Source organism: Oncorhynchus mykiss, chromosome 12 (genome assembly GCF_057628025.1).
Source record: "Oncorhynchus mykiss isolate SJ-2025 chromosome 12, ASM5762802v1, whole genome shotgun sequence".
Lineage (NCBI taxonomy): Eukaryota > Metazoa > Chordata > Actinopteri > Salmoniformes > Salmonidae > Oncorhynchus > Oncorhynchus mykiss.
This window is the reverse complement of record NC_143033.1, coordinates 79,322,547-79,333,051: the sequence shown is the minus strand read 5'-3', so window position 1 is coordinate 79,333,051 and position 10,505 is coordinate 79,322,547.

Genomic DNA, 10,505 nt, shown 5'->3' with positions numbered 1-10,505 from the left:
CAGAACCGTCCAGAGTAGTGATGCTAGGTGGGCGGGTGCGGGTAGCGATTGGTTGAAAAGCATGCATTTAGTTTTACTAGCGTTTAAGAGCAGTTGGAGGACACGGAAGGAGTGTTGTATGGCATTGAAGCTCTTTTGGAGATTTGTTAATAACACAATGTCCAAAGAAGGGCCAGATTAATACAGAATGGTGTCGTCTGCGTAGAGGTGGATCAGGGAGTCACTCGCAGCAAGAGCAACATTGTTCATATTAACAGAGAAAAGAGTCGGCCTGAGAATTGAACCCTGTGGTACCGCCATAGAGACTACCAGAGGTCCGGACAACAGGCCCTCCGATTTGACACACTGAACTCTATCTGAGAAGTAGTTGGTGAACCAGGCGAGGCAGTCATTTGAGAAACCAAGGCTGTTGAGTCTGCCGATAAGAATACGGTGATTGACAGAGTCGAAAGCCTTGGCCAGGTCGATGAAGACGGCTGCACAGTACTGTCTTTTATCGATGGCGGTTATGATATTATTTAATACCTTGAGCGTGGCTGAGGTGCACCCATGACCAGCTCGGAAACCGGATTGCACAGCGGAGAAGGTACAGTGGGATTCGAAATGGTCAGTGATCTGTTAATGAACTTGGCTTTCAAAGACTTTAGAAAGGCAGGGTAGGATGGATATAGGTCTGTAACAGTTTGGGTCTAGAGTGTCACCCCCTCTGAAGAGTGGAATGACCGCGGCAGCTTTCCAATCTTTAGGGATCTCGGACGATACGAAAGAGAGGTTGAACAGACTGGTAATTGGGGTTGCGACAATGGCGGCGGATAATTTATTAAGAGAGAGTCCAGAGAGGGTCCAGATAAGAGAGGTTCCAGATTGTCTAGCCCAGCTGATTTGTACGGGTACAGGTTTTACAGCTCTTTCAGAACATCTGCTATCTGGATTTGGGTGAAGGAGAGGCTGGGGAGGTTTGGGCAAGTAGCTGCGGGGGATACGGAGCTGTTGGCCGGGGTTGGGGTAGCCAGGAGGAAAGCATGGACAGCCTTAGAGAAATGCTTACTGAAATTCTCGATTATCGTGGATTTATCGGTGGCAACAGTGTTTCCTAGCCTCAATGCAGTGGGAAGCTGGGAGGAGGTGCTCTTATTCTCCATGGACTTTACAGTGTCCCAAAACTTTTTGGAGTTAGAGCTACAGGATGCAAATTTCTGTTTGAAAAAGCTAGCCTTTGCTTTCCTGACTGACTGTGTGTATTGGTTCCTGACTTCCATGAAAAGTTGCATATCGGGGACAATTCGATGCTAGTGCAGTCCGCCACAGGATGTTTTTGTGCTGGTTGAGGGCAGTCAGATCTGGAGTGAACCAAGAGCTATATCTGTTCTTAGTTCTACATTTTTTGAAAGGGGCATGCTTATTTAAGGTGGTGAGGAAATTACTTTTAAAGAACGACCAGGCATCCCTTACTGACGGGATGAGGTTAATATCCTTCCAGGATACCCGGGCCAGGGCGATTAGAAAGGCCTGCTCGCAGAAGTGTTTTAGGGAGCGTTTGACAGTGATGAGGGGTGGTCATTTGACCGCAGACCCATAGCGAATGCAGGCAATGAGGCAGTGATTTCTGAGATCCTGATTGAAAACAGCAGAAGTGTATTTGTATGGCAAGTTGGTCAGGATAATATCTATGAGCGTGCCCATGTTTACGGATTTTGGGTTGTACCTGGTGGGTTCCTTGATAATTTGTGTGAGATTGAGGGCATCTAGCTCATATTGTAGGACTGCCGGGGTGTTAAGCATATCCCAGTTTAGGTCACCTAACAGAACTAACTCTGAAGATAGATATGTGTTTAAATCATTTCTAACTTGTTAACAATTTCTGCTAGTTCATTTTTGCTACCATGTGGGGTTTAGCTTGCTTGAACCTGCTAACTGAGAAGTGTCAATTCACCTGTTTCCATACATGTTTCATTTTAAAACATTTATCTTACAAAGGAGTTATTTAACCTAACTGCTTTTCTAATCTTTACAGGAAAATGCCCATGGGCACTATCTGATGTGTGGAGACATTTCACTGCAGCTAACGTAGAAGGAAAAGTTATGTACATTTGCAAATACTGTGCCAAATCATATGTGAAGAATGCAACAAAGATGCAGAATCATCTGGCCAAGTGCATAAAGTTCCCTCAGCGTTCACAACAAGCAACCTCTGACAAAAGTCCCTCTACTGCTATTTGAGGTGAAAATTATGAATCAGATACCTTATCGATAGCAACAGCTCATGGTCCTCCAGGAATACAAAGTTTGTTTTACTTAATGGAGGAACGTAGTCAGAGAAATGCTGATGGATGTCTTGCTCGAGCTGTGTATGCAACTGGTTCACCTCTGATGCTCACAGGCAATGTGTTTTGGAAGAGATTTCTGAATGTTCTTCGCCCAGCATACACTCCTCCAACCAGACATGCTTTATCTACTCATTTGCTGGATGCAGAGTTCAGCAGAGTTCAAGTGAAGGTCAAGAAAATCATAGAGAAGGCAGACTGTATTGCAATTATCTCTGATGGGTGGTCAAATGTTCTTGGGCAAGGAATAATTAACTACATCATCTCCACCCTTTAACCAGTATTCTACAAGAGCACAGACCAAGGGGACAACAGACACACCGGTCTCTACATTGCAGATGAGCTGAAGGCAGTCATCAATGACCTTGGACCACAGAAGGTATTTGCACTGCTGACAGACAATGCTACAAACATGAAGGCTGCTTGTCCTACCCTCACATCACACCCATTGGCTGTGCTGCTCATGCATTGAATCTACTCCTCAGGGACATCATGGCACTGAAAACAATGGATACACTCTACAAGAGAGCCAAGGAAATGGTTAGGTATGTGAAGGGTCATCAAGTTATAGCAACAATCTACCTCACCAAGCAAAGTGAGAAGAATAAGAGCACCACATTGAAGCTGCCCAGCAACACCCGTTAGGGTGGTGTTGTCATCATGTTTGACTGTCTCCTGGAGGGGAAGGAGTATTCAAGAAATGGCCATATCACAGTTTGCCGATATGGACAGCCCCATCAAGAGGATCCTCCTGGATGATGTATTTTGGGAGAGAGTGGTAAGCAGCCTGAAACCTATAGCAGTAGCCATTGCACGGATTGAGGGAGACAATGCCATCCTGTCTGATGTTCAGACTCTGCTTGCAGATGTAAGAGAAGAAATCCGTATTGCCCTGCCCACTTCACTGTTGCCCCAAGCAGAGGAAATTGCAGTTCTGAAATACATCAAAAAGCGTGAAGACTTCTGCCTGAAGCTCATACACGCTGCAGCGTACATGTTGGACCCCAAATATGCTGGCAAGAGCATCCTGTCTGTCTGGTGCAGAGATCAACAAGGCATATGGTGTCATCACTACCGTGTCTCACCACCTTGGCCTGGATGAGGGAAAGGTTCTTGGCAGTCTGGCAAAGTACACTTCCAAGCATGGGCTTTGGGATGGAGATGCAATATGGCAGTCGTTCCAACATATCTCATCAGCCACCTGGTGGAAGGGACTTTGTGGATCTGAGGCTTTTCCCCCTGTTGCCTCCACCATCCTCCAAATTCTACCAATATCAGCCGCCTCAGAGCGCAACTGGTCCTTGTTTGGGAACACACTCACCAAAGCACGCAACAGGCTGACCAATACAATGGTTGGAAAATTGGTGGCCATCCGGGCAAATTTGAGGCTTGTGGAGCCTGATAATGAGCCATCCTCAACAAGGTTGGAAAGTGACAGTGAAGATGAGGACTTAGAGTCTGATGTTCAAGAGGTGGACATTGAGGATGTCCAGGGAGAAGACATGATAGCCTGAGAGGAAGACAACCAAAGCTTTAGTTTTTAGACTACAAATGTTGAAAAAGTTTTTGGGAGATGCGATGGATCATTGTGGATCATTCAATATTCCCTTTCTTTTGTTGTTCAGTGAAATCATGTGAAGAGTCAACTCATTTAATTTAAGTTCAATTCGTAACAATTGTTATTACTTTCTTCTATTGGAAGGATTCAATAATTTGCAATTATGTCTATTTATGATAAGGTAAAAGGTTTATGTTTCAGTCGCCATATGATATGGTAAATATATCCAATGCAAAAAAAATCTACATTAAAATGGTATTAATATTCGTTTGCAAGTATTTCCATTAATTTCCATACATTCCCGTTAATTCCCATGGAAAGTTTCCACCTCTGAATATTTCCCAAAATGTGCAACCCTAGTCCTAACCCATGCCGCATAGACTTTAGGTATGTGGACACCACTTCAAATGAGTGGATTCAGCTATTTCAGCTACAAATCAAATCACATTTTTGGATTCAGCTATTTCAGCTACACCAGTTGCTGACAGGTGTATAAAGTCAAGCACACAACCATGCAATCTCCATTGACAAATATTGGCAGTAGAATGGCCTTACTGAATAGCTCAGTGACTTTCAACGTGGCACCATCATAGGAAGCCACCATTCCAACAAGTCAGTTTGTTACATTTCTGCCCTGCTAGAGCTGCCCCAGTCAACTGTAAGTTCTGTTATTGTGAAGTGGAAATTTCTAGGAGCAGAACGGGACCGCCGAGTGCTGAATCACGTAGTATGTAAAAATCGTCTGCTTGCAACACTCACTACCGAGTTCCAAACTGGGAGCTTAATGAAATGGGTTTCCATGGCCGAACAGCTGCAAACAAGCCTAATATCATCACGTGCAATGCAGAGCGTTGGCTGGAGTGGTGTAAAGCTCAGCGCCATTAGACTCTGGAGCAATGGAAACGCGCTCTCTGGAGGGATGAATCACACTTCACTATCTGGCAGCACAAATCTGGGTTTGGGGGATGCCAGGAGAACGCTATCTGCCCCAATGCATAGTGACAACTGTAGGGTTTGGTGGAGGAGGAATAATGGTCTGGGGCTGTTTTTCATGGTTCGGGCTAGGCCCCTTAGTTCCAGTGAAGGGAAATCTTAACGCTACAGCATACACTGACATTCTAGATGTTTCTGTGCTTAAAACTTTGTGGCAGCAGTTTGGGGAAGGACCTTTCCTGTTTCAGAACGACAAAGCCCCCGTGCACAAAGCGAGGTCCATACAGAAATGTTTTGTCATGATCGGTGTGGAAGTTGACTGGCCTGCACAGAGCCCTGACCTCAACTAGAGGTCGACCGATGATGATTTTTCAACGCCGATACCGATACGATTATTGGAGGACCAAAATAAGCCGATATCGATTAACCGGATGATTTTTATATATATATATTTGTAGTAATGACAATTACAACAATACTGAATGAACACTAATTTGAACTTAATATAATACATCAATAAAATCAATTGAGTCTGAAATAAATAATGAAACATGTTCAATTTGGTTTAAATAATGCAAAAACAAAGTGTTGGAGAAGAAAGTAAATGTGCAGTATGTGCCATGTAAAAAAAAAAAAATCCTTGCTCAGAACATATGAAAGCTGGTGGTTCCTTTTAACATGAGTCTTCAATATTCCCAGGTAAGAAGTTTTAGGTTGTAGGTATTATAGGACTATTTCTCTCTATACCATTTGTATTTCATATACCTTTGACTATTGGATGTTCTCATAGGTACTTTAGTATTGCCAGCCTAATCTCAGGAGTTGATAGGCTTGAAGTCATAAACAGCGCAATGCTTGAAGCACAGAGAAGAGCTGCTGGCAAATGCAGGAAAGTGCTGTTTGAATCAATGCTTACCAGCCTGCTGCTGCCTACCCCCGCTCAGTCAGACTGCTCTATCAAATCATAGACTTAATTATAATATCATAACACACAGAAAAACAAGCCTTAGGTCATTAATATGGTCAAATACGGAAACTATCATTTTGAAAACAAACCGTTTATTCTTTCAGTGAAATACGGAACCGTTACGTATTTTATCTAATGGGTGACAACCCTAAGTCTAAATGTTGCTGTTACATTGCACAACTTTCAATGGTATGTCATAATTATATACAATTCTGGCAAATTAATTACGGTCTTTGTTAGGAAGAAATGGTCTTCACACAGTTCGGAACGAGCCAGGCGGCCCAAACTGCTGCATATACTCTGACTCTGCTTGCACAGAACGCAAGAGAAGTGACACAATTTCCCCAGTTAAAATAAATTAATCTTAGCAGGCAATATTAACTACATATGCAAGTTAAAAAATAAATACTTGTGTATTGATTTTAAGAAAGGCATGGATGTTTATGGTTAAGTACATTGGGACATTGGCGCAACGACAGTGCTTTTTTCACGAATGCGCTTGTTAAATCACCCGTTTGGCGAAGTAGGCTGTGATTCAATGATAAATTAACAGGCACCGCATCGATTATATGCAACGCAGGACAATTAGATAAACTAGTAATGTCATCAACCATGTGTAGTTAACTAGTGATTATGTTAAGATTGATTGTTTTTTATAAGATAAGTTTAATGCTAGCTTGCACCTTACCTTGGCTCCTTACTGCACTCGCATAACAGGTAGTCAACTTGCCACGTAGTCCTTTCCTGGAGTGAAATGTAATCGGCCATAATCGGTGTTCAAAAATGCTGATTAAACTTGAAATTGTCCCTAATTAATCGACCATTCTGATTAATCGGTTGACCCCTAACCTCAACCCCATCGAACAACTTTGGGATGAATTGGAGTGCCAACTGCAAGACAGGCCTAATCGTCCAACATCAGTGCCCGACCTCACTAATGCTCTTGTGGCTGAATGGAAGCAAGACCCCGCAACAATGTTCCAACATCTAGTGGAAAGCCTTCCCATAAGAGTGGAGACTGTTATAGCAGCAAAGCGGGGAACAACTCCATATTAATGCCCATGATTTTAGAATCAAATGTTCGACGAGCAGGTGTCCACATACTTTTGGTCATGTAGTGTACTTTGTCTTGCATTTTTAAAACTTTTTTGTTATACTTCTATACAAAACACATGGGTTTTTGGTTTGCAGAGTCCTGACAATGTTTAACCTTTTCTTTTGAGCTTTCAACTGTTTATGACACATAATGACAAGTGAGAGCTCATCATTTTGTTTCCATGTTTTGTGTAGTGCTTTGAACAACTCACTATCTCCATCTCCCTGGTTCAACTCTTCATCCCTCTATATTTATCTCCTCCACCTCCCTGTCTACCCTACAATCCTCTTAAATATCTGAATCATCGTCAAAACTAATCACCACCCTCTTCTTGCTTGGCACCCCTCACCCTCCCTTCCTGGTCCCCTGCTCCTAAATTATTGTTCCTGTGTCCAGCAGTGTGATTATAATCCACTCCCTCTGTCTCTCCGTCTGTTGCAAGTCATTGCCCTCCATCATTCCCCTGTACCGAGTGGAAAAACCTCTCCTGAGGATCTAAGTGCTAAGTCCTGAAGTAATAGCAGTGCAAAAACATTTCTGTCCGTTTCAAAGGGACAATTGTGAGTGTATAGTTAGTTGTGTGTTCTAGGGTCTATATCGTCATATAGGCAGTATTCTTCAATGACATTACTTATTTGCCAAATATGTTGCTCTGGTATTACTGAGTTATTACTTTCTTATGTTTGTTGTAAAGATAGACATTGAGCATACAGTATATGACCTGTTCATAAACATGTCCAACTGTCCTATTACAAGTATGAAGGGATCGACATTAGAGATAATATAAAGGTATATGATGGGATTAACATTAGAGATAACATAAAGTATATGAAAGGATCAACGTTAGAGACAACATGAAGGTATATAAAATTATCAACATTAGAGATAATATAAAGGTATACGATGGGATTAACATTAGAGATAATATGAAGGGATATGATGGGATCAACATTAGAGATAACATAAAGGTATATGAAAGGATCAACATTAGAGATAATCTAAAGGTATATGATTGGGATTAACATTAGAGATAACATAAAGGTATATGAAAGGATCAACATTAGAGATAATATAAAGGTATATGATGGGATTAACATTAGAGATAATATAAAGGTATATGATGGGATTAACATTAGAGATAATGTGAAGGTGTATGAAAGGATCAACATCAGAGATAATATAAAGGTATATGATGGGATTAACATTAGAGATAATATAAAGGTATATGAATGGATCAACATTAGAGATAATGTGAAGGTGTATGAAAGGATCAACATCAGAGATAATATAAAGGTATATGATGGGATTAACATTAGAGATAATATAAAGGTATATGATGGGATTAACATTAGAGATAACATAAATCTATATCTAATGCTAATCTAAAAAAAAAAAAAAAGGAAACCACTTTAAATTGATTTAGATGTGACTTTTTTTTACCATTATACAACTGTCATGGTCTCTGGCTGCCAAGAGGACAGTATAAAGGGTCAGACAGAGTGACCAGACAGGCTACAGTAGAATCTGAGTAGAAGATGACCACAAGATGACTCCTCTGTGTGTGTATTATTAGCCAGTAATCAGCCCTGGGTGTCAGATTAGTCCCCATAACGTTTTGATAGCCACACCTTCCTTCATTACAGTGTACAGGTCAGCTGAGTCAGTGGCCAGCTACATATCATGAGGAATATTTTGTATCTTAAACTCTGGATTTCATTAACACACCTCAAATGCTCATACTATAGTACCTTTTCTCCAAGCTCCTTTCGCCCCGCAACATCCATTCTCCATCTCTCCTCAGCCACTCGTCAGTCTGTTCTTGGTACCTATCTAAGTCCACCCCCTCACTACTCTTCTATGAGCCTGTCATATGGACAGATATACTCCCACCTTCCTATTGAGGAGGAGAGCGCATTGAAAAGAAGCCCCCTCTGCTCTATAATTTAGGAGCAGAGAAAAGGGAGAGAGAAGATTGTAAAAGGAAATGGTTTCCATAGAAACAATTGTGCTCCATCCATACCCAAGATCAGGAATACTGCACTGGCATACGTTTCTGGGTTGTTTCCATTTAGGTTAATTATCTGCAATTTATTTTCAACATTACAGCAACAACATGTCAAGTTATGATGAGAGTTCAGCGCAACTTCCGATTTTCTATGGATGAAGTTCAGACAAATCCCATATACACTGTTCTCATAAATATCTGTTCTCATAAATAACGTGCAAAATCAAGAGAAAAAGAGAACAACTTTACAATCCTACACTTTATAAAGTGTCCTATTATGTAAAGGACTGAAGATTACCACACCAAGTGCACTAGGTCTGGCAGAGTGCCTTAGGGGAGTGTACGACTGTGGTTGGAGACTAACATGCATTGACAGTGAGACTGACTGCACTGGCAGAGATAGTGGGCTAGAAACCAGCCTGAGAGCCATGGTGAGTGGGTAAAGATTTCAAGGAACTGAAATTATTGTTTATTCTATACAGAGTTCAGTACGCAAAATTCAGTCCAAGTGACTTGGTAGTGTATTAACAAGGTTATAACAACTTTTATACCCATTCTTACAACTACTTCATGTTCATCTCACCACAATTATTCCAATGAGACATAGATTTGAGATGCAGTCAACCAGTAAAATGAGAAGGGGGCGCATCATTTAACGCCTACACATATACATAAAGACGTGAGGGAGACATAATCAAACTGACAAGCACCCCCTGGAACCCACACACTTTGCACAGAGTAAATTGACACAGCATTTGGAGACTCCAGTGCACGAGTCTGTGGAGGAGAACGCGCACCGACCGGATTACAGGAGACAGTTAGAAGGTGGCAGAGGACAACAAAGGATTCAAAAACAAAAGGGGAAAAAACAATAAAGATATGCAAAAATGTGTGATTAATGTTAAAGGAATTAGAGAGTGGAAACAGAACAGGATAGGACTATTGCTGAAAGGCAAGGCGTACAACAGAGACTCCTGGGGTTACACATCCTTCCTTCCAAAGAGTACGTGGACTATTCAGAATTGAGGTTATAATTCAGAAGTGGATCGAAACAACAAGCAAGCTGCACAACAAAATAACTTGTTGTTTTTAAGGTAAGCCTGGCCTATTTATCCATTTTCCTAAATCATAACCTAAAATGCGTAAAGGTCCCCAGTGTCCAATACACATTACAATGTCAAGACATTTGTGGTGGGAAACAGGACTCACAGACTTCGCCAAGTGAAAATGTATTACTATTAATTTTCACAGTCTTTAAAATGTATTTTCAAAAAGATAATCTACAATTAATGAAGGCTTGTTCTGAAACCAGTGAGAATCAAATGCCTCTTCAATTTCATGGTTCCTGGAACAGCTGTCCGGTCTCACCTGGGTATGCTACTATTGATAGGATGCGTAACCTTGGTTTAACTCAGATTTTTTTTTTTTTAAATAAGTAGGTTAATAATTATCAAAGATACATTTAAACTGGTCAGAGCAATATTTGAATTTATAATTGTGAACTTGGTTATTTGGATATCTCCTACTAAGTATTTGACAATAATACCTGCTCAAGACATTTGCATGAGACACTTATACACTACCATTCCCCATTAAAGTTTGTCCTTCCATCAATCTAGAGC